The following is a 26,773-nucleotide window of genomic DNA, read 5'->3' as shown; positions in this document are numbered from 1 at the left end:
CACCAACCTTCAATCATTTTAAAAGTTTCGACCCCTTCCCCCACCCCTCTCTTATTCACTAAATGCAAATAGCCTTCAGACTAGCAGCTGCTCCAAAACAGACTCCCCCCTCCCCGCCCCGCCCTGTTGCATCACTCCTCAAGCAAACACTATCAAGCTGTGAACATTCCAAAGGAATTCCCTTGCCTGCCTGTGCTCAAGCAAACGAGCTGTTTGTTTTTCAGATAAGCAGCTCTGGGAGCCCAGAGTTCACAACAGCAGAGTGGCTGAACAGGCATTCTGGGATACCTCCAAATACCTCGGAGGCCAATTACAGCGCTTTTGCTGGCCACTCTTGCGGAGCAGCGCTGCATCACCAGCGCTGCAATCCTTATACCTGAGGCAGAGCAGGATTACAGCCAGCGCTGCAGCCAGGAAGATGCAGTGCCGTATGTGCCTTGCAAGTGTGGACGGTGAGTAAGTTGCAGCGCTGCAAACCCACCACCAGCGCTGCAACTCTTCAGTGTAGCCAAGGCCTTATTCCTGCCTCTCAGGAGGTGGCTAGCATTCAGATCGGTGCATACAGTGCTCAGGAGATGAAAAAATGTTACATGAAAAGTTAAATAAAAACAGACTCAACACTGATCTCTGCAGCCCCCACAAGACACCTCCCCACAACTCCAGTCAGCTTAGTTTGGGGACTGACTCTGGCTTCTAGGGGTACATCTATCTTTCAATTAAACAGCAGTGGCTGGTCCATGTCAGTGGGCCCATGCCATCTTCTTAATGGGGGATGGTCCCAGAGCCCAGGCTCCGGTATGAGCCTGAATGTCTACACTGCAAATGGACAGCCCAGCAGCCTGAGCTCTGCAAGCCCAAGTCAGCTGATGTGGGTCAGCTGCAGGTGTTTTATTGTAGTGTAGACATACCCTCAGGGTCCTGAGCTGAGCGCCATGCTGGGTGCTTGGAAATAGTCCCTCGTGTTTCAGAGCACACAATGTTTTTGAACTGGATGCATAGATCACAGCCTCAAAGGCCATCCAGATGAACTCAGCAGTGCCTACCCCGGCTCTTCCCAGAAGACCATCTGATTAGCTGCTCACTCTCTCTTGGACGAGTCCCATCATCCAATCACGCTGGGCCCATCTTTAGGACCCTGCACTTAGCTGTCCCTCTAAGCGAAAGCTAATGTCTTCCTGCTTGACAGACAGACAGAAATATTCCACTCAATTATTATTCTGTAATGGATCCCCTGGCTCCGTTCCTCCTCTGTGCTTCCCAGATTCATTTCCCCCCATGTTGTTAGGCTGCTGGCTCAGAATCCTTGCAAGGAAGAGGATGTGCTCCTAAGGGGGAGGTCAAATCAATTTCTGGGCCTCAAAACTCTGCCTGCAGGCGCCACAACAGTGGGGCAAGCGACCCCATTAGAAGGCCTTGTACGTGGGTTGGAAGTTTGCTCAGGGCTGAGCTTGGAGCACAGGGCCCTGGCTGGGGAGCCCATGTTAAAGATATACATTCTTGTTCCAAACGACTCCAGACTGCTCATGACAAGGGTTAGAGGATGGCACCGGGGAGGACACGTGAAGGGAGAACACAGTATATAAAACAGCAAAAGGACCTGGCTGGATTTTCTGCCCCCAAATAACCTTCACCTCTCTACGTGCTGTGTGAATAACGAGCAAAGCAGAGCAGCACACACATTTTGGGAGAAGAGGAGCAAGCTCTAAGCAGAGAGGCTGCCTCTAGAAATTGATCCCCAGCTCTCCATATTGAGCCCAATGTTCTCTTTTACCTTGGGGAGCGGGAAGAACCTCATTGGAGGACTTCAAGCCCTCGCAGACCGGCCCTCCATTTAGTCCTCACTCCCAGTAAGCTTCCCCAGGGTTTCACTTTGCAGCTCCTCTGGATGAAAGTCGTCCTGACTGTTTACATACAGGTCCTTCCCCTCCGCCCCACCTGCCCCCTGCAGCTGAGTCATTCCCACCCCCCCCCATTCCCGTGCTCATCCATTCACCTCCTCTCATCTTCAGAAATCCTAAAATGCTAAGTCATGGATGTTTGCAGAGCTACCCAAGGTGACAGTCAAGTAATCTACAAGCTCCACACAATTCTGGGTATCACTCTGCGGAATTCCCCATTCATCATACAAACCCCTGGCTATTTATTCACAAGCGCACATGTGCTACAAAAGCCTCTGTTCCTGCAACAGCTCAGGCTTCCTGTGGAAGTGACGGAGGTGTCTCTAGGGCTTAGATCACATGGATTTAGAGTTCAGCGGGTAAGCAGCATGGGTTTGTGGCTAATGAACTCAGGAGAGTCAGTGGGTCTATTTCTAATCCTGCCACTAACTCACTGTGTGGCCTTGGGCAAGTCACTGCCCCCTCTGTTCCTCAGTTTCCCCTCTGTCAAATAGCCGCCCTCCCCAGGGTGTTATGAGGTTAACATGTTAGTAGAACAACCTGTGATTCTCAGATGGAAGGTGCTAAATAATGATAATAGCAGCTTTCATCAGCAGATCTCAAAGCACTACCCAGTCTTTTAATGCATTTATCCTCACGCTACCCCCATGAGATAGGGCAGTGCTATTATCCCCATTATACAGATGAGGAGCTGAGGCACAGAGACACGGTGAAGTGACATCCCCAAGGTCACACAGGAAGTCTGCGGCGGAGCAGAGAGTTGATCCCTGATCTTCAAGACCTACGCTAGTGCCCTAGCCCCTGAGCCATCCTTCTGCTAAAGACAGACGAAGGGTTATTATTTCAGACGGTGGTAAACCAGGGCATGACAAATCACTAGGAACCTGCCCTAAAGTGTCCGGACAGCTCTGCAAGTGGTGGGGGTGAGGCTTGTGTCTGCTGCTCTGCTGCCCTTCCTCCTGCCCAGGCTCCCAGAAGCTGTGAGTGGGGATTCTTGGATGGTCAAAGGGTGCGTCTACACTACAGTGGCCACGGCAGCACAGCTACAGTGTGGTAGCTCTTGCTGCAGAAAGTGTCTACACTACAGCATTGATGGAAGCGGGTGTCAAACAGATAGTCAAGGGTTAATAGAACAGAAGTACTTCATGTCTCTTTTGCCTGTAAAGGGTTAAGTTCAGTGAGCCTGGCTGTCACCTGACCAGAGGACCAATCAGGGGGCAGGATACTTTCAAATCTTGAAGGAGGGAAGTTTTTGTGTGTGCTGTTAGATTTTGGTTGTTGTTCACTCTGGGGGCTCAGAGGGACCAGATGTGCAACGAGGTTTCTCTCCAATCTCTCCGATACAGGCTCTTATAAGTTCAGAATAGTGAGTACTAGGTAGATAAGGCGAGTTAGGCTTATGTTTGTTTTCTTTATTTGCAAATGTGTATTTGGCTGGAAGGAGTTCAAATTTGTATTTTGCTGAAAGGATTTTACTTTGTACTTGTATATTTAGGCTGGGAGGGTATTCCCAGTGTCTATAGCTGAAAGAACCTGTACCTCTTCCATTTTAAATTTACAAAGATAATTTTTACTGTTTTTCTCTCTTTAATTAAAAGCTTTTCTTGTTTAAGAATCCGATTGTTTTTTTTATTATGGTGTGAGACCCCAATGGACAGAGTCTGGATCCACCAGGGAATTGGTGGGGAGAAAGGAGGGAAGGGGGAGAGAGAGGTTAATTTCTCTCTGTATTTAGGATTACTTTCTCTCTCAGGGAGAGTCTGGAAGGGGGAGAGAGAAGGAGGGGGGAAGGTGCATTTTCCTCTCTGTTTAAGATTCAAGGAGTTTGAATCACAGTGATCTTCCAGGGTAACCCAGGGAGGGGAAACCTGGGAGAGGCAACGGTGAGGGAAAGGGTTTACTTTCCTTGTGTTAAGATCCAGAGGGACTGGGTCTTGGGGGTCCCCGGGCAAGGTTTTGGGGGGACCAGAGTGTACCAGGCACTGGAATTCCTGGTTGGTGGCAGCGCTACAAGTACTAAGCTGGTAACTGAGCTTAGGGGAATTCATGCTGGTACCCCATCTTTTGGACGCTAAGGTTCAGAGTGGGGAATTATACCATGACAGCGGGTTTTTCCATTGCTGAGAGATGGTAGCAAGACCGATGGAAGAATTCTTCCCTGGACCTAGCTGCATCTACAGTGAGGGGGTTAGATCGACCGAACTACATTGCATAGGGTGTGTAATTTTTCACAATCATGAGCAATGTAACTAGGTCGATCTAATTTGCATGTGTAGACCAGGCCCTACCCTCTCCCAGCCTCCACACTTTTGGATCCTCCTCCCTTATGAATAGCACCTGCCTCTGCTGCTGCTCAGAGCTTGACAAGCTGCAGGATTACAACCAACATGGTTCTGATCAGTTTCACAGCGGCCTGCAAGATTCTGAATGACTGCAGTGAAATGGACCAGAGTGCACTTCCTGCTTTTGCTGCATAGGTTTAGCTCTTACAGCAGGGAGACTCTGGAATGGCCTGTCTGCAGGCAACGTGGCACCTGTGGAATGTTTTTTTGTAAACATGAAGATTGAAAGGTTAATTTTTTGAAAGGAGAAAAGCTTAGCTTCTTCAGAAATTGAGAGCTTAGGTACTCCCCACCCAAAAACTTTCACTCGTTAGGGGAAGATGCCAAGTGGTGTTTTCAAGCCCTGAGGTACACAGTACTCCCCACTGATGCTACAGCTACACTACATCTTAGGTCGATATAACTTATGTCACTCAGGGGTGCAAATAAGCCACCACCCGAGTGACCTAAGTTACACTGACCTAAGCACCAGTGTGGACACCGCTGTGTTGGCGGGACAGCGTCTGCACTAGAAGCACTACAGTGGCACAGCTGCACTGGTACTGCTGTGTAGCCATAACCTAAATGAATTTAAGCGGTAGCTTGAATGGGCTGGCGCGCGCACACACACACGTCTGTGGGAAGCTGGCTTGACTGTCTTGGGAACTGTAAATATTCCTTGCGGCGCACATGTGGCCGAGAAGCAGATCTCACTCAAAAGCAACAAAGTCCTGCCCTACACATGTGATAGCCTGGGGGAAATGAACCTTTACTGTAACACGCTGAGCTACAGTATATACTGCATGGCTCCCCGCAGATATTCCTACAGCCTTCCTAATAGGAAAGTTTCTACTAGAATGGTAGATGTCACCCACTTGTAGCAAGACAGCTACAGTGTTGCAGGAAGTGACTTTGCCTAATACGAATTTACTTGAGACGGCCAATTAAGAATCACTATCAGTCTGCACCCCGACACCACCTCCTATTTTCTTCTGCTGCTGCCTGCGCCCTCTTCCTCTCTCCCCCACACAGCTAGTTAAGAAGAGATAGGCAGAGGGCTCCCCATTCAGCTCTGAGAGTTCCACTGGCTGCATTATTCACTTATGAGACCCAAGCAGATCCACCCAGAATGACAACGCACCAATTTCATAAACTATTTGATCGGCTTCGTGAGAGGGGAGGACGTGGGACCTTCACAGTGCAATCAGGTCAAAGAACTGGCAGCTGGCCAAGGATACATGAAAGATAGGGATACTTCTGCAATGTAGGCTGCATGGGCATATTTCTCCCCTCACGTATAGGGAAGAACTACTCATGGTGAGTAGAACTCAGACACATTATAAGCCCAAACCAAAATCCACTAAAGTCAATGGGAGCTGTATGTACATGCCCTATGCTTCGTATTTCATTCTTATCTGGGACTATATCTGATGTTTAACAGTTAAAATAAGTAAGGTGCAAAGTGTGCTTAGAATCAGGAAAGCAACTGATACACCTCATGGAAGTACTACCTTTGTTATTTCTCAGCAACATCTCCTCCACCTTCCTGACACGTCTTGCTTCTGTTTTACCAGGCAAAAGAGTCAGGCCTGCTTTCCCATCGCTGTATCAGCTCCCCAGGAGTAAAACCTGTTTGGGTCAGCAAAGCAAGCGGCTGTGACTCAAAGGCACGTGAGGTGCAGAGATGTTGAGTAAGAAGGGGCCAACTGCTTGTCTCTCCACAAATGCTCTGTCAACAGCAATGCTTAGTGTAGGGGTCTCAGGCCTGGGCTTCTCTCCTGCTAGGATTACTCAGGGGTGGGAGGAATTTTGCAGAACAAAAGCCAACAGCAGATGGCTCCGAAATGCCATTTGTAAGGGAGGGGGACATACCAAGCAAAACCCCTCAAACTCACTTCAAACCCAACCAGCAGTTCATTCAGAGTGGATAAGATTCACTCCATGTAGAGGCCCAGCATTGTACAATCCAGTGAAGCATAGTACTAAGAATTGCTTCTTGGCATGGGAACTTGCAGGGCCTTGTTCCAAGCCCATGGGGGCAGCTGATTTGTGATCACGCAAAGGAGGAGGATAACAATGCAGGTGTACGCAGGCTGTACACTTGTGTACGTACCTCTAGGGGAGGCGAACATCAGGTACACGGTAAGTGCACAGGTGTTGGAGTGGGCGGTGGAGAACTGCAGTGAATCTACCCCAAAACTAAATCAAATCCTTATTTGTCCCACTATAAAGGGTTAATAAGAGATTAGTTCTGGATTTAACCTGGTACAGCTCCTCAGGAAAAAAAAATTGAACTTTTATAGAACAGGTAGGCAGGGAGAAGTCATCAGGACCAATCTGCACTCTATAAATAATCCATGAATAACAGCTAGGGAGGTACAAGGTCAGGCTGCTCTGAAACACTAGGGCTATGTGGGAGTTAATTAGAGGCTGTTTGGGGGACTGTTAATGCCGACAGGAGGGGTTAATCCACCTCCCCCAGTGGCAGGAGGCAGAAGAATCCTTCTGTCGACCTAGCGCTATCTACACCAAAGGTTAAAGAGGTGTAACTACGAGCAGTGTGGATTTTTGAGCTGGGTCAACTTAACTTTTATAGTTTAGACCAGGCCCAAGTCTGGGTGTTTCCAGCATATGTTTACATTCATCCAGGCCAACATTCTTTTTCTTTGTTATTAGATCATCACCACTGATGTTATAGATAGGTATAAAACCAACCTAGTTAATTCTGCTATCCCTTTCCCCAACTGCAACACTGCATAGACAACAATGCATATAAAACATGCACAGCATTTTATAGAACACAGAAAAGACACTGAGCTGCCTATAACTGTATTACTTCTCCATCTATAACAGTGCATTTCCAGTCCTCCTTTTATACCTATGGAGCAGCCTTTCCTATTAGGGTGATCAGACAGCAAGTGTGAAAAATCAGGACAGGGGTGGGAGGTGGGGTAATATGGTGCCTAATTAAGAAAAAGACCCCAAAATCAGGACTCTCTCTGTAAAATCAGGACATCTGGTCACCCTATTTCCTATAGATCTTCAAAATGGGCTCCACAGAACTGCACATATCCTACATTTTTGTTAATCTCTCTTTATGAACCCCTATCTGGCTTGTGCAACACTGCCGTAACTGCCAGGGATCTGTCAACAGCTGCATTCACCTGCCATCCCACAGCGTCTTGCGTTTTTGTCTCAGCCACCTGTAGCGTCTTGCCTTTTAAACTGTAAGCTTTACACCAGGGACTGTCATTCTCTATAAAGTTTGTATAATGCCAAGCAAATGGGGCCCAAACCTAGTTGAAACCTCTAGATAAAACCTTATTTAAATGTCAGATAACACATAATGCGTTACACCGAGCAAGGTACATATATGGCAGTAAGAAGAGGGTCTATAAATACATTAGGAGCAAGAGAAAGATGAAGGAAAGTGTAGGTCCGCTACTTAGTGGGGAAGGGGAGCTAACAACAGATGACATGAAGAAGGCTGAAGCGTTCAATGCACATTTTGCTTCAGTCTACTCTTCACTAAAAAAGTTAATTGTGTTTAAGCATCTGGTCACAATTAACATTAACAACCGGGGGAAGCAACACAAGCCAGAATAGGGGAAGAACAGGTTAAAGAATATTTGGATAAGTTAAATGTATTCATGTCAGCAGGGCCTAATGAGGGTCACCCTAAGGTACTTGAGGGGAACGAGCTGAAGCAATCTCTGAACTATTAGCGATTATGGGAACACAGAGGATTCGGGGAATTATAAACCAGTCAGCCTAACTTTAGTACCTGGAAAGATGCTGGAACAAATTCTTAAACAATCAATAAGATGGGTGAACTGGAGCGCCTCGTGATGAAGGAGGATATTGATATAATAGGCATCACAGAAACCTGGTGAACTGAGGACAATCAATGGGACACAATCATTCCGGGGTACAAAACATATCGGAAGGACAGAACAGGTTGTGCAGTGGGAGGGGGGAGTGGCACTATATGTGAAAGAAAATGTGGAACAAAATGAAGTAAAAATCTTAAGTGAATCCACACGTTCTATAGACTCTCTACGGATAGTACTTTCATGCTCTAATAAGAATATAACAGTAGGGATCTATTATTGGCCACCTGAACAGGATGGTGATGGTGATGATGAAATACTAAGGGAAATTAGAGAGGCTATCAAAATTAAGAACTCAATAATAGTGGGAGATTTCAATTATCCCCTTATTGACTGGGAACATGTCATCTCGGGACGAAATGCAGAGACAAAATTTCTCGATACTTTAAATGACTGCTTCTTGGAGCAGCTGGTACGGGAACCCACAAGGGGAGAGGCACCTCTAGATTTAGTCCTGAGTGGAGCACAGAAGCTGGTCCAAGAGGTAATAATAACAGGACCGCTTGGAAATAGTGACCATAATATAATAACATTTAACATCCTTGTGGTGGGAAGAAAATCTCAACAGCCAAACAGTGTGGCATTTAATTTCAAAAGGGGGTACTATGCAAAAATGAGGGGGTTAGTTAAACAGAAATAAAAAAGATACAGTGACTAAAGTGAAATCCCTGCAAGCTGCATGGGCGTTTTTTAAAGACACCATAAAAGAGGCTCAAATTAAGAAACCCAGTAAAAGAATTAATAAAGAGCCACCGTGGTTTAACAACCATGTAAAAGAAGCAGTGAGAGATAAAAAGACTTCTTTTAAAAAGTGGAAGTCAAATTCAAGCGAGGTAAATAGAAAGGAGCATAAACACTGCCAAATAAAGTGTAAAAATGTAATAAGAAAAGCCAAAGAGGAGTTTGAAGAACCGCTAGCCAAAAACTCCAAAGGTAATAACAAAATGTTTTTTTAAGTACATCAGAAGCAGGAAGCCTGCTAAACAACCAGTGGGGCCCCTTGACGATCGAAATACAAAAGGAGCGCTTAAAGATGATAAAGTCATTGCGGAGAAACTAAACAAATTCTTTGCTTCAGTCTTCACGGCTGAGGATGTTAGGGAGATTCCCAAACCTGAGCCGGTTTTTGTAGGTGACAAATCTGAGGAACTGTCACAGATTGAAGTGTCACTGGAGGAGGTTTTGGAATTAATTGTTAAACTTAACATTAAATAAGCTACTGGGACCAGATGGCATTCACCCAAGAGTTCTGAAAGAACTCAAATGTGAAATTGCGGAACTATTAACTAGGGTTTGTAACCTGTCCTTGAAATTGGCTTCTGTACCCAATGACTGGAAGATAGCTAATGTAACGCCAATATTTAAAAAGGGCTCTAGAGGTGATCCCAGCAATTACAGACTGGTAAGTCTAACGTCGGTACCGGGCAAATTAGTCGAAACAATAGTAAAGAATAAAATTGTCAAACACAGAAGAACATAAATTGTTGGGAAAAAGTCAACATGGTTTCTCTAAAAGGAAATTGTGTCTTACTAATCTATTAGAGTTCTTTGAAGGGGGTCAACAAATATGTGGACAAAGGGGATCTAGTGGACATAGTGTACTTAGATTTCCAGAAAGACTTTGACAAGGTCACTCACCAAAGGCTCTTAAGTAAATTAAGTTGTTATGGGATAAAAGGGAAGGTCCTTTCATGGACTGAGAACTGGTTAAAAGACAGGGAATAAAGGGTAGGAATTAATGGAAAATTTTCAGAATGGAGAGGGGTAACTAGTGGTGTTCCCCAAGGGTCAGTCCTAGGACCAATCCTATTCAATTTATTCATAAATGATCTGGAGAAAGGGGTAACTAGTGAGGTGACAAAGTCTGATGATACTAAAATGCTCAAGATAGTTAAGACCAAAGCAGACTGTGAAGAACTTCAAAAAGATCTCACAAAACTAAGTGATTGGGCAACAAAATGGCAAATGAAATTTAATGTGGATAAATGTAAAGTAATGCACATTGGAAAAAATAACCCCAAGTATACATACAATATGATGGGAGCTAATTTAGCTACAACAAATCTGGAAAAAGATCTTGGAGTCATCGTGGATAGTTCTCTGAAGATGTCCACGCAGTGTGCAGAGGCGGTCAAAAAAGCAAACAGGATGTAACGAATCATTAAAAAGAGGATAGAGAATAAGACAGAGAATATATTATTGCCCTTACATAAATTGATGGTACACCCATATCTTGAATATTGCATACAGATGTGGTTGCCTCATCTCAAAAAAGATATATTGGCACTAGAAAAGGTTCAGAGAAGGGCAACTAAAATAATTAGGGGTTTGGAGAGGGTCCCATATGAAGAGAGATGAAAGAGGCTAGGACTTTTCAGCTTGGAAAAGAGGAGACTAAGGGGGGATATGATAGGGGTATATAAAATTATGAGTGATGTGGAGAAAGTGGATAAGGAAAAGTTATTTACTTATTCCCATAATACAAGAACTAGGGGTCACCAAATGAAATTAATAGGCAGCATAGGTTTAAAACCAATACAAGGAAGTTCTTCTTCACGCAGCGCACAGTCAACTTGTGGAACTCTTTACCTGAGGAGGTTGTGAACGTTAGGACTATAACAAGGTTTAAAAGAGAACTGGATAAATTCATGGAGGTTAAGTCCATTAATGGCTATTAGCCACGATAGGTAAGGAACGGTGTCCCTAGACTCTGTTTGTCAGAGGGTGGAGATGGATGGCAGGAGAGAGAGATCACTTGATCATTACCTGTTCACTCCCTCTGGGGCACCTGGCATTGGCCACTGTCGGTAGACAGGATACTGGGCTAGATGGACCTTTGGTCTGACCCAGTACAGCCGTTCTTATGTTCTAATTTGTAAGCATCTAAAGGATAATAACTATTGGCCAACATGGATTTGCCAAGAACAAATCGTGCCAAACCAACCTAATCTATTTCTTTTACAGCATTACTGACTTAGTGGACAGAGAGGAGAAAAAGTACATGTGATAGAACTTGATGTTAATAAGGTTTTTGACACATTCTCATTAGCAAACTAGGGAAATCTGGTCCAGATGAAAGTACTATAAGGTGGGTCCACAACTGGTTGAAAGGCCATACTCAAAGAGTAGTTATCAGTGGTTTGCTGTCAAACTGGGGGATGTATCTAGCGGCGTCCTGCAGGTCTATTCTGGATCTGTACTATACAATATTTTCATTAAAGAGTAAGGTAATGGAGCGGAGAGTATGCTTATAAAATTTGTGTGTCACTCCAAGCTAGGAGAGGTTGCATGTACTTTGGAGGACAGGATTAGAATTCAAAATGACCTGAACAAATTTGAGAACTGATCTGAAATCAACAAGATGAAATACAATAAAGACAAGTGCAAAGTAATTAGGAAGGAAAAAAAATCAAATGCAAAAAATACAAAATGGAGAAAAACTGGTTAGGTGGTAGTGCTGCTAAAGAGATCTGAGGGTTATAGTGGATCACAAATTGAATATATGAGTCAACGGTGTGATGCAGTTGCAGAAAAGGCTAATATTCTGGGATGTAATAACAGGAAGGTCACTTGTAAGACATGAAAGATAACTGCTTTGCTCTGCTCTCCACTGGTGAGGTTTCAGCTGGAATATTGTGCCCAGTTCTGGGTGCCACACTTCAAGAAAGATGTGGACAAATTGGAGAGTGTGTCCAGGGGAGAGCAGCAAAAATGATAAAAGTTTTAGAAAACATGATCGATGAGGAAAAGCTAAAGAAACTGGGTATGTTTAGTCTTGAGAAGAGATATCTGAGGGGGGACCTAAGAACAACCTTCAAATAAGTTAAGGTCTGTTATAAAGAGGTCAGGAATCAATTGTCCTCCATGCCCACTGAAGGTAGAACAAGAAGTAATGGGCTTAATCTGCAGCAAGGGAGATGTAGGTTAGATATTAGGAGAAACTTTCTAACTAAAAGGGTAGTTAGGCACTGGACTAGGTTACTAAGGGAGGTTGCAGAATCCCCATCTTTGGAAGTTTTAAAGAACAGGTTAGCAAACACCTATCAGGAACAGTCTAGGATTTAGGTATAGCTGATCCTGCCTCAGCATGTGATGGGGATAAGCGGGTGTCTGTGTGGACTAAAAGACCTCTCAAGGTCCCTTCGTTTCTAGAATTCTATTCTTATACCTTCTGAGTTGCAAAGCTGCTTCAAGGACACTCCTACTTTATCCTGATATGATCGTAGGATTATTTTGTTATCACTGTGCTTGGAGAGATCCACATTGCTATTTCACTTGACACTCCCTTTGGACACACTCCCTCTCCCCCTGACAATTACATCTGATACCTCCTGGAATACTGATCTTCCAACAAGAACACAAGAACGATCTTTGCAGTTACTTCCCATAAGTCAAAATTTTATTCCCACTCAAATAATGGAACAAAGATTCAAAGGAAAAAAAGAAATAATTAACCACTGAGGGAAGGGAGAGGCGGAGTTTCAGAAGTATAAATAAGCACCCAACTCCTACTGACTTTCAAAACAGGATTCAAGAGCCTAATTGGACTTTGTAAATCCCTCCCTTCCCATAGAACATAATGAAACATGCCTTGATACTACAGCACACCATGAGCAACAGGCAGCATGGATTTATCTATGAGATCTTGCCAGACAAATGGGATCATGTTTTATTTTGAATAGCATTAAAGTATTAGTGGACAAAGGAAAAGCTGCATCCTAATATAGCTGGAGTTTAATAGAGCATTTGCGGCAGTGTATCAACAGATCTCACTCTCTATATTAATTCAAACAGGCTTGAATAGGAACTCTGTTGCGTACACTGGAAACTGGTCCCTAAACAATGGGGAGCTATAAATGACAAGATACTGAATTATGGATTGTGGTCTAGTGGGGGTTGCAGGGACCAACGTTCAGTTTGGTTTCATCTGACCTCACTAGCAATCTAGAAGACTAGCTTGGTGTGTGTTGGGAAGGTGTACGTGCAGTACTGGGACCTGTGTTGACTGCTCTCACAGATGCCATGGAGATGGGCACACTACAGAAACCTAGAGAGCTGGAATGTAGGTGGGTAGGGCTGCATACACTGCGAGGTTTGGATAAGGTGTATGTGTAAAAGGAGTGAACATTGCAGAACAATTCTGGATGGACAGACAGCAGAGCTGCCTGGACTGAAGGAGCCACCATGCTTGTACCTCCCATCTGATGACTCAACAGTAACAACAGGCAAGGGAATTTGGCTGAGAGGGAAGCAGACAATGAGGCAGCTACCTCAGGAAGTGTGGAGGGACTCCTGCTGGAGCTGGAGGGACTTCCTGACCGATAGTACTTCCCTCTTTTCTTGCTGTGGGGTGCTGTAAGAACAAGGAGGTTCAATGGCTAACCGAGAGGGGAATTACAGGACATGCTCCCTCCGCCTGCTAGCCTAGGAGCTCAGTCATGTGCCCCAGTACATTGGGCCCAGCGGGGAGGTGCCCAGCAGATTACAGAAACCAGGCTGCATTCTGGATGGTGGGGTGACACTTCCTGGGCCGGACCAACCAGTCTGGATGCAGAAGGGCTCAGCATGTGGAAGCAAACCCTCCCCCCAGCCTTTGTTCCCACAGGCTTCATTGTCTTATAAGCACACACAAAGCTGTTAGGTGTATAGAAAGGAAAGTAACTCAGTCCTGGCTCCTTGACATGTGAGTCTCACCAGATTACTCCCCTCTGACTCATGGACAGTGTGTTAATTACATGTCAGTAAGTGGGTCTTAGGGTTCATCTACAGGAGCCAGTCACTTGTTTCACCTAAGGTGTGAACTTACACCAATATAGTTAAAGCAGTGCAATCCCCCGTGTGGACACTCTCATTTTAGTTTTAGAATGGCTTTTTTGGGACTAAGCAAACTATAAATAAACCACTCTTAATCTGAAATAAGAATGCCCACACAGAGGATTGCACCAGTTTAACTAAACCAATGCAAGTCTGTGTGTAACCGAGGCCATAGTCTTAGGGAGTCCAAAAGCTCCTCAACAAGCATAAGTGACACACGTGTGTGTATGGGGGTGGGGGAGGGAGAGGGCGGAAGGGATGTTAGTTACATTAACTTCATCTCACCTTTGAACCTCCATAGCTCACCAGCTTTGCATGGAAGGAGACAATGAGTCTCCGACAAAGGGATACCTAGATACTGCGGACAGAGGCAGAGGCAGCAGAGACCTTTGGGATCTGAAAATACCTGCACCTTTGGTGAAATAGCCTGAGATGGTAGCAGGAGGATTGCCAAAGCCACATTTCCTTGGGAGTTTCTATCAGGTTCTAGCCCCAGCCCGTGAATACGATACCTTGGTGACTATTTCACAGTGCAATAAGCATTGGCCTGTTGCCATCTGAGCTTCCCCTCTGCAAGGGAGTCCAGTGGTGAGCCCAGAATTCCTATTTTGCTCACTGACTTTGAGAGGCTGCTGGGGCGATTCAGGGACAGTGACTGCTGAAGATCTCTATTTAATTAGTAAATTCAGGATGGACCAGCACATGATCCTCTCCTCTGTTGGCACTGGAGTTTTCAAACTTCACCCAACCTAGAGCTGCAGCAGGAGACGAGCAAATTGGAGCTGCCTTCCTTCTCAACACATAGTTGGTCATCAGAGACCACAGAGTGCAGCATGCAATGCTCTCTCTTGATCCAAGCAGCCTGGCCATATTGCATGTTGGGATACAGGATCTTCAGAGATCACATCTCAGACAGGCAACCATGTGCCCCATTGCTTGTGAGTCACACTCCACCCTCTGCTGGCACAGCCAGCAAACCTGCAACTGGGACGGCGGGTGAATGCAGCTATTCACAGATCTCTTGCAATCATGGCGGGGCTGCTTTGTTCAGCACGAGCCAGAACCATGGCTGATAAAGAGTCTGTAGGTTCCCAGCTCCCTCACCTCCAAGAGACAATCCCAGGAGCTCCTCACATCTGCAGACTCCTTTCAGGGAAGAGGAGGGGCTCATAACCGGCGAATACATCACAGAGAATCAGAGGAATCAAGGGCGAAAAGAAGAGGTTGAAACGCAACAAACAGAGCACATCCAATACGACAGCATGTACTAGCCTGGGGAGGGTGGTTGTTTCAGAGAGAGATCAGATCAGTAGCATTGAGGTTGAACAGACAGAGAACAGGAATCTCACTATCCAAGGGTTCAAGGCAGGAGCAGAGAGGTCCACACAGGTCACTTCTCTAGGAGGAGACTATAGGGAAGGGGAGTATGAAGAAGAGACTTGATTGAGATCATTGTACTGAATGATTATAGAGCAGCTGCTCTGGTACCTGGAGCTTTCAGAAATAAAATACTGGCTGCAGTTCTCCTATCCTCTAGTGCTGATGTAACAAGCCTTTGGGATCACGGCCATGCACAGTGCCCGAGGAAGAGCATCCCCTTCCCCTAAAGTAGTGACATTAGCACCTTCCCAGAACAGACCTCACAAGTGGGGCTCCTCTAAACTCATTCATACATTAGTAAGAGGCTGGTGGGGGGAAACGGGGGAGGAGGAAGGCAGGGGTATCTCTGCGGATCTGGGGAAGAGCAGGAATAAATCTTCAAGCACTGCCTGCTAGGTTTGTGAGAGGCTGTATGATGGGGTGCATGTGAAGATGAATTATGGAGCAGAGAAGAATTAACATGGTACGTTACAGGATGGAGAACAAAATTCTACACTTCACACTGTGGGTCATGGGTTCCCTGCTGCTAATTTGCATTGAAACAAGTAGCTGATGCCCAGACTAACTCTGGGACAAGAATAAATTGAGAGGGGGACTCCAGGCTGGGGCAAGGGATTGGGGTGCAAGGGAGTAAGGACTCTGGTTCGGGGTCTGGACTCTGGGTTGGGGCTGGGGATGAAAGACTCTGGGTACAGGAGATAGCTCAGGGCTGAGGCAAGGTGTTGGGTGGGGTCCTGGCAGTGCTTACCGCAGCTCCCAGGAAGCGGCTCCTAGGTCTCTACAGCACCTAGGTACATGGGAAGCCAGGGAGGAACCATGACCAATGGGAGCTGTGGAGCAGGTACTCAGGGCAGGGGCAGCATGCGGAGCCTCCCTGGCAGCCCATGCGCCTAAAGGACCTGACGGCCACTTCTGGGAGCAATGAAGAGTCAGGGCAGGCAAGAGCCTGCCTTAGCCTCAGGCCCGTGCCGTGCTGCTGACCAGACTTTTAACAGCCCCAACCAGAGCCGCGAGGATCCCTTTTCGACCGGAATGAATACCTGGCAACCCTAAGCTTAATTGACTCCGTAACTCCTGTTCTTTGGGTGGGGGAGGAAATGCTTCCATGGGGCAACTTTAGCACTTTGTCCCCGGTAAATCCCTCTGTACAGCATTTGCACTTCTACTCATATTCAGTGCTGCACTGCTGAGAAGTTTCAGGTCCCCTTTCTGCAAATGTACACAAGCCTGAAAGGGAAAGCTTTTCTTGAAGCCACACCGTCAGCCAGTCCAATTAATTCCCTGAGCTGCAGTATCTCCATTGTCTCAGATCAGAGCTCTGAATGTATGGTCCCCACCCATTGAGGTGGGGACAGTTGAGCCTATTCAGCCGTGGCAGTGAAATGCATTCCTCCTGGAGCCCAGACCATCCACAAGCCTTTCAGATACAGCAGAAAGCAGGAGATTCAGCTCTGCACTGACCAGACCTGCTCAGTTTCATGTGGCATCTCGGAGAAAGTGCAGTTGCACCATTAAGAACTGCAACCATCCTGCCCCTGCCCCCCGGCCTCCAAGTCCATCACACACGATCTGGGATTCTGCAGAGCTAGTTCAGAGGTAGAAGTCCTGTCCTTTCAATTTCAGCTTTCCACAGGCCTTTAGTTTCCTTCCTGTGGTTAGCAGATCATGTTGAAAATACAGGGCAGAAAATATGCATCAAGAATTGGATCCTATTTGCGCTTTTCTCTCCTTGCCCTGGCTATGCCAGCCAGCAGATTACAGGACTGGGCCAAGGGCATGGTGACCTCCTGCATGGCACACACTGGGAGCACCAGCCTCCTGCCTTCTCCTAGGCATCCCTAGAAATCCCAGCTGCCATCTGCTTTAACAGCTTCCTGTGAGCAGCCTCACCAAATTTTAGATCGGAAACCGGCCAAGGATTTCCCATCATTTAGTTCCTCACTTCTGATCAGAGTTTCCAGTCCCCTTTAGAAGCTCCTCACTGGAGTTTGCTTCCTTAGCAAAGCTCTTTGGGGCAGACGCAGCCTGGATTTGTATGCATCACGCAGTACTGAGCATACAAGGAAATAACAAACCACCCTTCACAAAATGGGCTTGGCTGCAGACCAGTTTGTTATAGGGTCTGCTTGTGAGCGGGGAGCCAAGCAGGATCGTTTGGGACAACTTGGTGCTGGGGAGATGGGGGCGGGGGCGTCCTCATTGCTGTCAGGGCAGCACAGGGGTCCAGGGCTGTGTTTGCTGGCTTGTAACCATGGGGACAGAGATGCAGGCTGGCATGGTTAGCACACATTTTAAAATAAAACATCCAGACTCTTGGGCTGAAAAAAGAATAAGGTTACAGGGGCCTAGGGGGAAAAGTAGGGCAGATTCTGGCCTCTGTCCAGCCTGTTTATTGATTATTTGTCTAATGCTAAGTTGCCCGAGGCACTTCACAGGCAGGAATATGCAAAGCCTTGAAGGGCGAGCAATTAAGTGACACAGCTTCCAGATGAGTTAGGGGAAAGGGCTGCAGCAGGATCCCAGGGAGCGACTCTTCCTGATTAAAGGGGTAGCACCAAGGGCGTGTGTTTAGATTTGCTCTCATCTGTTTTGTTCCCATGTTTTGGAAGGCAGCTCTACAGTGGATAGGCTTTGCCAATACATTTATTAAAGGCCACAGATGCAGTTCAGGGGGGTTGTGCTCTCCCAGGACTGCTAACCAGAAAAACCTGGGAGCAGATTTACCCCAAACTCCAGTAAGCCATGGTGTGGGAGGGGAGGCATCAGATTCCACAGCTCACAGATCCTTTGATATGCAAACTGGCTTTTGGAGCCGCAATCATTGCTTGCCTGCAATTAACTCAGTGGGGGGAAGGGGCTCCCAAACAGAGGCTGGTAACTAAACAGGGGTTGGAAAATAAACAGAAGCCCCAGGGCTGGACATAGTTACATCCAACAGAGCAGATCCCAGTTGTCTTGGCTACACTGGAGAGTTGCCCTGGTGTAAACCCACCACCAGCGCTGCAATTTACTCACCGTCCACACTTGCAAGGCACATACAGCGCTGCATCTCCCTGGCTGCAGCGCTGGCTGTACTCCTGCTCTGCCTCGGGTATAAGGATTGCAGCGCTGGTGATGCAGCGCTGCTCCGCAAGTGTGGCCACCAAAAGCGCTGTAATTGGCCTCGGAGGTATTCGGAGGTATCCCAGAATGCCTGTTCAGCCACTCTGCTGTTTTGTTGTGAACTCCCGGCTCCCCGGAGCTGCTTATCTAAAAAACAAACACAGCTCCTTTGCTTGAGCAGAGGCAGGCAGGGGAATTCCTTTGGAATGTTCACAGCTTGATAGTGTTTGCTTGAGGAGAGAAGCAACACGGTGGGGTGGGGCAGGGAGTCCGTTTTGGAGCAGCTGCTTATGTAGTCTGAAGGCTATTTGCATTTAGTGAATAAGAGGGGGGTGGGGGAAGGGGTCGAAACTTTTAAAATGATTGAAGGTTGGTGCTGTGTATCTTCCAGTGCTTAGAACTTGCAAGGCAGGGAGCTGACACAGTGTCACCTCCAAAAATCCACTCTCTCTGTCTCCCCCACGCTCCCTGTCACACTCCACCCCACCCCCCTCTTTTGAAAAGCACATTGCAGCCACTTGAACGCTGGGATAGCTGCCCACAATGCACCACTCCCAACACTGCTGCAAATGCGGCCACACTGCAGCACTGGTAGCTGTCAGTGTGGCCACACTGCAGTGCTTTCCCTACACAGCTGTATGAAGACAGCTGTAACTCCCAGCGCTGCACACCTGCAAGTGTAGCCAAGCCCTTAGCTGTAATGCGGAGGTGCCTCCTGCAGAGGCTAAAGGCTCATGGGGCTCAGTCTGTGAGGCTATAAAACTGCAGTGTAGATGTTTGGGCTCAGGCTGGGCCAGGGCCGCCCAGAGGATTCAGGGGGCCTGGAGTCCTCGGCAGCAGGGGGCCCCCCACTTTGGCAGTAATTCGGTGGTGGGGGTTCCTTCTGCTGTGGGACCCGCCACCGAAGTGCCCCGAAGACCTGCGGTGGGGAGCCCCTGCCGCCAAATTACCACCAAAAACCCAGCTCTTCAACGGCAGGTCCCAGAGCAGAAGGACCCCCCCACCACTGAATTGCTGATGACGACCCAGAACGGAAGAAGCTCTGGGACCCCCGGAGCGAGTGAAGAACCCCGCTCCAGGGGGCCCGAAACACTCTCATGGGGGCCCCTGCAGGGCCCAGGGCAAATTACCCCACTTGCCCCCACCTCTGGGTGGCCCCGTGCTGGGCTCTGGGATCCTCCCCCCTTGCAGGTATCCAGAGACCAGGCTCTTGCCCCAAGCCTCAATGTCCACACTGCCGTTTTACAGCCCGATGAGCCCAAGTCAGCTGACAAGGGCCAACTGCGGGTGTTAATTTCATTGCAATGTAGACATACCGTATGGGCCCCAGCATGCAATGTGCCATCTGGACTGGGTGGATGAAGATAGAGCACTGCATGCTGGGATGTGCACTCTTCCCAGGCTGTATCTCAGTATTAAAGGTGAAAGTGGCAATATGGGCTGTGGGAGAACTCCATGAGGCTACCTGCAGCCTGAGGCACTTCAGCCTGGCTCCATGAAAGCATAATTAGCACTGGACAAAACTCAGTGCTGCCAATGTTAGGGCTTAATGACAAATCTCATGGTATTTGGTGTTTTTCTTAAAGCCCCAGCTCCTGGAGGCAAGTGTTAAGGGGGGGAATCTCATCTCTCTCTCTTTGTAAAAGTCTTCTAGTCTCACAGCTGCAGAGAAACGCTGGCAAAACAAATTGGGGGCACAAGAGGCTCAGAACCAAACGTTTTTTAAAAATTCCATGATTTTTGTACCCGATTCATGATTTTTAGATGTTTGAGGTTGGCAATATTGTGTCAAAGGGGAAGAGGTACCAGCATGCAAAGCCCCAGGAGAGATCTCCTGACTACAGAGCTAACAGCCAAAATACTCAGAAAATCCCATAGTCTCAGTTCTTTCCAAGGTAACTTACTACAACAAAAACAAAAACACACAGAACATTGTGTAACACAATCTACCCACCAGGCCCCACTAGGGTCTCTTCCCTACACTCTTCAGTGCCTCATTTCCACATAACTCCCACCAGCGCTAACTGGATGGCTAAGGTAGAATAGACTCCCTCCCTCAGTGACAAGAGAATATTCTTCAGGCAAAAAGGTTCTAGAGGAAAAGGCATCTTCCAGGTAAGACATGAGCTAATTGCAGTCATTAGAGATAATAGCCTTAATGCTTTGCTATTACTGGTTTGCATGGAGTCCTCCTGGAGTTACTTACTAGCTGAGTGGTTGCTCTCTGCACAGATTCTGAAATGTTAGAGAAGGATAAAATGCTATTAAAGCCCATCTAGTCTAGCCACAGGTCACAAGGCGGGGTTTATCCCTACAATGTATTCTCAAAGGTTTTCTCCAGTCATGGGGTGAGGCATCTGCAGAAGTCAGGATACATTGTCCTAAAGGGGACCAGAACTAACACAAACCACTTGCTCACTATGAGTTACTACTGGAAATGGACATTCCTCCCAAACAGCCCGTGACCATCTTCTCCCCCAAATTAAGGTGCTCCATGAACCAGAACAGGCAGAGGTGGGGGGGAGGGTTCCTGGTACAGCATGTACTGTCCATCTAGATCAGTGTTTCCCAGAACCAGACACACATAGCGTTGGGCTTCAGGTCTGTGTAATGGGCACCCTAAGTTCCTCTTCCCCCCTATACACGACCCCAGTGCATTCCTCACGACTTGTGCACCATTCAGTTGGAGCTCTATAACCAGCAGTGGACCTAGAGCTGCCCACAGTCCTATCCCAGATGCTCTGTGTGGCATTTACATCCCTTAGTGGACAAGCTTTTGGGTAGGAAGAAACAACGTGGTCTAGTGCAGTGACACTCAGCAGCTTGTCCTCTCCTGGAGTTGACACCTCCTCATCCATTGTTGGGAGTGGACTACATCTACCCTGATTGTATTGGCCCTGTCAACACTGGTTCTCCACTTGTGAGGTAACTCCCTTCTCTTCACGTGTCAGTGTGTAATGCCTGCATCTGTAATTCTCACTCCATGCATCTGAAGAAGTGGGTTTTTTTCTACCCACGAAAGATTATGCCCAAATAAATCTGTTAGTCTTTAAGGTGCCACAGGACTTCTTGTTGTTTTTACTCAGACCTTAGTGGGTCAGGAGCCAAATTAACGATCAGCATTACCCATAAGAGCCACGGTGGTGTGAATTTATTGTTTCATTTACTATAATACTGTATATTCATATTTAAATAGTATGACGGGAAATATTTATGTTATATATATATATATATATATATATATATATATATATATATATATATATATATATATATATATATATATATATATATATATACACATACATTATTCTCACAGCAAAATGACTGAGCACGTATTATTATTTTAACAACTACAGTTGGTTAATAACATAGTAAAACTATCCTGTTTGGTTAATAATTAAGTCACGCTGTATTTTAATATCATGCTGCAAAGAGCCGCAGGAGACACATTAAAGAGCCACTTGCGAGCCACAGTCTGAGTATCACTGGCCTAGTGGTTGGAGCAGGGGACTGAAGGACAGCAGAGTGAGTCCTAGCCCTGGCTCTGTCTTGGTGTACAACTATGGGCAAGTCCTTTACGCTCCATGCCTCAGTTTCCCCACGTGCAAGACAGGAATAATATTTAACCTTTGCAAAGTGCTTCAAAACTCTTGGAGGCTCTAGAAGTGTCATCCTCCCCCTAACCTCTACATATCTGCCTGACACTCTTATCTGCCTGCATGCCCTCAATCTTAGCTCACTCCTAGCTGCTGTCAGTCTTCACAATGGTGCATTGGGGGAAGAGAGGCAGGTCTCCCTGGTGGTCATGACCATTCCACACACAAGCTTTATAGAGTAATGTCAACATCTCAAATTGCACTTGGAACGGAAGAGGAAGCCACTGGTGTAATGTCACCTTTGGCTAATAGGAGCTACATTCTGTGCCAGCCGGTCCTTTCAAGGCCAGCCCCATGTACAGCACAGAAAGTCAGAGGCAAGGATAAACAAACTAGGGAAATACAGCCCAGATGGATCTACTATAGGTGGGTGCATGACTAGTTGGAAAAACGTTCCCAGAGAGTAGTAACCAGTGGTTCACAGTCAAGCTGGAAGGGCATATCAAGTGGGTGTCCCCCCGTGATCAGTTCTGGATCTGGTTCTGTTCAATATCTTCATCAGTGATTTAGATAATGGCATAGAGAGTACACATATAAAGTCTGAGGATGATGCCAGGCTGGAAGGGGTTGCAAGTGCTCTGGAGGATAGGATTAAAATTCAAAATGATCTGGACAAACTGAAGAAATGGTCTGAAGTAAATAGGATGAAATTCAATAAGGACAAATACAAAGTACTTCATTTAGGAAGGAACAATCAGTTGCACACATACAAAATGGGAAATGACCGCATAGGAAGAAGTGCTGCGGAAAGGGATCTGGGGGTCATAGTGGATCACAAGCTAAATATGAGTCAATAGTCTAACACTGTTGCAAAAAAAAAAGCAAATATCATTCTGGGATGTATTAGCAGGAGTGTTGTAAGCAAGACACGAGAAGTAATTCTTCCTCTACTCTGCGCTGATATGGCCTCAACTGGAGTAATGTGTCCAGTACTGGGTGCTACATTTCAGGAAAGATGTGGACAAATTGCAGAAAGTCCAGGGAAGAGCAATAAAAATGATTAAAAATCATGACCTATGAGGGAAGATTGAAAAATTGGGTTTGTTTAGTCTGGAGAAGAGAAGAGTTACAGGGGACATGATAACAATTTTCAAGTACATAAAAGGTTGTTACAAGGAGGAGGGAGAAAAATTGTTTTCCTTAACCTCTGAGGATAGGACAAGAAGAAATGGGTGTACGTTGCAGCAAGTGCTATTTAGGTTGAATATTAGGAAAAACTTCTTACCTGCCAGGGTGGTTAAGCACTGAAACAAATTGCTGAAGGAGGTTGTGGAATCTCTATCATTGGAGTTTTTTAAGAACAGGTTGGACAATCGCCTGTCATGGATGGTCTAGATAATATTTAGTCCTGCCATGAGTGAAAAGGACTAGACTAGATGACCTCTCGAGGTTCCTTTCAGTCCTATGATTCTACAATTGTGGTGAGTACTCAACAGACAGACGCCTTACCAGAGATAAATGAAAAAAAAGGTGCTTTCATTCTGCAGCCATGGTGGTCAGTCAGGGACCCAAAAACACCCACAGACTGAAAACCTCCCTCAGTGAAGGGGCAAGAGTTACCTCCACACTACTGACACACCAGCATCATCTGTCCTACCTGGGCTGAGCTTCAGCCCACTCACTTTCATCCAAGTCCAGGGTGTTGAGATAGCAAGGAACTGCACTGTACAGGTCTTTTGTCTGTCACTAGGAGGAGGTCAACAGCCAATGAGACCAAGCCTAACAGCTGTTCCTTCAAGGGAAGCAGATATCTTGCCCTCCTGCAGGGAACTGTCAACTATTACAACCAACAAATGGTTCAACTCGCCTCTTTTTCCTTTTACTAGCTGTCAGGGGTATAGGTACATCATCATATTGTTAGACTCCTGCTAGTCACAACTGGGTTTGGGCCCTCCAAGTGATATGGATATACATCATGCTATATGCAAAGGATAAGATGCTATGACCGTCACTTGTGTAATTTATCACTGAGGGGGGGATCCTATGGTATAGCTATAGGCATCAACTTTTCATGAGGAATATGGTTTCTTATGTTACTTTTGTAGCTGCAGAAATATTGCAAGGTTTCACTGATTACATACATAAATATTTATGCATTCTAACCCCACTACATATAGTCCTGAAACTGTAACCCATGGCATGTCATGCAGGTGCAAGGGTATCCCCATTTGGATCTGACTAGAACGAGGGCCTTAAATTACAAGCTCTTTGAGGACAAGGTTACGTTTATTATTTTTCTGTTTAACTGGAGCTGGAGAACTAGTTAATAATACATATTTGACAGTTAGAATCTCCACACAGAAAGGACTAGTACTTAGATAAATGGGGATACCGTGTGATTTACATTTTTAAATGTTGATGGCAATAACGTCAAAGAGGCAAAGCCTCAACACTTCTTGTACAGTTCAGCCTGTTAGTGGGACGGAGACACACCGTTGTTAAGAAGGCGCTAACTTCAGAACCAATGCCATCAGTACCAAAACTGATAGCCAATCACATCAAAGTTCCAAGAGCCCCACAAGGCTCTTGGATGCTCCATTCATGCCCCTCCCAGTCTTTAACAGCTCCTCCTTCCCCATTCACACTTCCCCCCTTACTGTTCAAAAAGGCCATACACATGTAGGTTATGTTATACTCTAGCATCAAAAAAATTGTTTTAAAAATATTAAGCCATTTTCCAAAAGTGTGTGGCCAGAAGGGCCATGAGATGACCCCTAAATACTTTTTTTTAATTGCTCACTACAAATTCGAGTTTTTTAGTATTTTGTTTACAATGTCAAAAGAATAAATTGCCTCCATAATGACAAATCTGAACAAAGCTGGGTTTCAACTCCACGCCATTTAATAATACATAATAGTGTGCACATATCTGGTACTGTACATGGCTCAACATCAGCTAATTCATCCCTGGGGTGGGTGGGGAGGAAGCGCAGGTCAACACTTTGAGATGGTGACCCACATTAGCACACCATGACTTGGAATAAAATTAGACAATGTTGCAGTCATTAATGGAAGGAGGAAGGTTAAAATGCACAATTCTCAAGTCACAACAAACAGGAATGGCAGCAGCTCAGGATTCAAACCACAGCTCTCCTGGTTGCCTCCTTTGCTTTTAAGCCAATTTTTTTATTTATAGCAGAGCAGCAGGAGAAACACACTCTGGAAGAAAGTGAGGAGGAGGATGAGGAGGTGGTGAAGCACTAGTGAAAGGAGAGAAGAGAAAAGTGGTGGGGAGAAGAAGTAAGCAAGTAAATAGCTGAGATCAGTATGCAGCAGATAAAGGGTTTAGCAGGTGTAATCTAGCTTAACGTAAAATAATTTCTTTGCACCCTTGCTTGGGATGAGAAGAATAGTTGCCCCATAGAGTCCAAACCAGCCAGAGGAAAAGCATCTCTGGTGCCTCGGTGTCAGGTCCCTGATAGAGATCCCAGCTGTCTGTTAGCTGCACTCTCATTGCCTCAGAGTCTTTTCAGTCCAGCCAGGCACCATTCAAAGGATCGGTCTGACTGACAGACAACAAGCTACTGGACAGAAGCAAGGAAGTTCTTTAGCTCCCTGAAGATGCAGGGTGGATTCAGTTTTGACTGAGGAGGATGATGGTGGATTTTGCCTCCAGAACCCTGATCTTCCAGGCCTCTCTCCCAGGAATACTGTTACAGTCTGAAAAGCTGCTCTGGAGTGGGATTGTAGCATGAAGTAACTCCTCTCAACTACACCTTCCATCAGGGAGAAGGAGATTGTAGCACCATGAACCAACATCACATCACACTACCCCACCCCACCAAAAGGGGAGAACAACAAAGAAGCACTCAGCCTCCTCTTGCCATCTTGAATCACACACACACACACACACACCGCCTGACAGTAAAACCTGAATCAATCCTAACATCCAGCCTCAATAGCATGAAAATACAGCGTTTCCTCCTTGGCGATTTGCTTCCGACATTTGGGGAGAGTCAGGGAACTGCAAGGAGACATGGCTGGGCCAGGTAAAACAAGAAAAAAAAACAGCTAAAAATGGTGAATGAGTCATTGTGTTTATTTCGATGAGGCTAGTATGTGTCAGCGGGCAGCCCTAGATTCCCGGTATCGCAGTCTCTGAGCCCGCTACTGGGCTCCGTAAAGGTGTGTGGGGGGAATCACACAAGAAGAAATGGGGCATTTGCAGGAGCCACCTCCCTAGCGATCCCGCTTCCATTGTTCCAGAGGCAGGCAGGCTAAGCGACGCGCACACCCACAAATCTATTGGAGACCGATACTGGAGCGGGGACGGAGAGAGCCGTTCCCACGGGTGGGACAGGTGCACACAGAGGGAGACATTCACATTTCCAGGCTGCCTTGGAGACAGGTCCTTGTAGTTGCTGCTGCGGAGGGAAGAAAGGCGGGGGGCGGAGGGAAGGGAAAGGAACGAGCCATTGCAATGCAGTGTATGCCAGGCTACTCACTTACTCCAGTGTCAGACACGGACCGGCTCCCCACTCCTTCCGCTGGACTCCCCAAGGGCTCCAGCTGGCCCCGCCGAAGCAGGGAAGGCAGCACCGCACTCACACACGGGAGGCTCCCCAGCCCCACACCAGCTCAGCCTCCAGCCACTGCCTGGCTCAGCTGGAAGAACGAGGAGCAGGAGACAGGGAGCGAGGGGGCGTGGCCTCCCCCTGCGCAGGAGGAGGTGGCCGTGGCAGTGGGAGGGGCTATTCCGGCGCTCCTCT

The 26,773-nt window shown here is 46.6% G+C and overlaps 1 protein-coding gene across 3 annotated transcripts in view; it reads right to left on the bottom strand.

Annotated features, from left to right (window-relative positions):
- Window positions 1-26,709, bottom strand: part of TMEM63B (transmembrane protein 63B) — a 94,860-nt gene extending 68,151 nt beyond the window's left edge. For 2 of the 3 annotated variants that reach the window (XM_030557200.1, XM_030557202.1), the window contains exon 1: window positions 26,514-26,709. The gene's annotated coding sequence lies outside the window, so the exon portion shown is untranslated. Of the gene's footprint in view, window positions 1-26,509 lie in introns of all 3 variants that reach the window. The other variant, XM_030557201.1, reaches the window with a different exon arrangement.
- Between the last annotated feature and the right edge of the window lie 64 nt (window positions 26,710-26,773).

Source organism: Gopherus evgoodei, chromosome 3 (genome assembly GCF_007399415.2).
Source record: "Gopherus evgoodei ecotype Sinaloan lineage chromosome 3, rGopEvg1_v1.p, whole genome shotgun sequence".
Classification (NCBI taxonomy): domain Eukaryota; kingdom Metazoa; phylum Chordata; order Testudines; family Testudinidae; genus Gopherus; species Gopherus evgoodei.
Note: the sequence above shows the minus strand (reverse complement) of the source record. Positions and strands in the feature narration are given on the sequence as shown.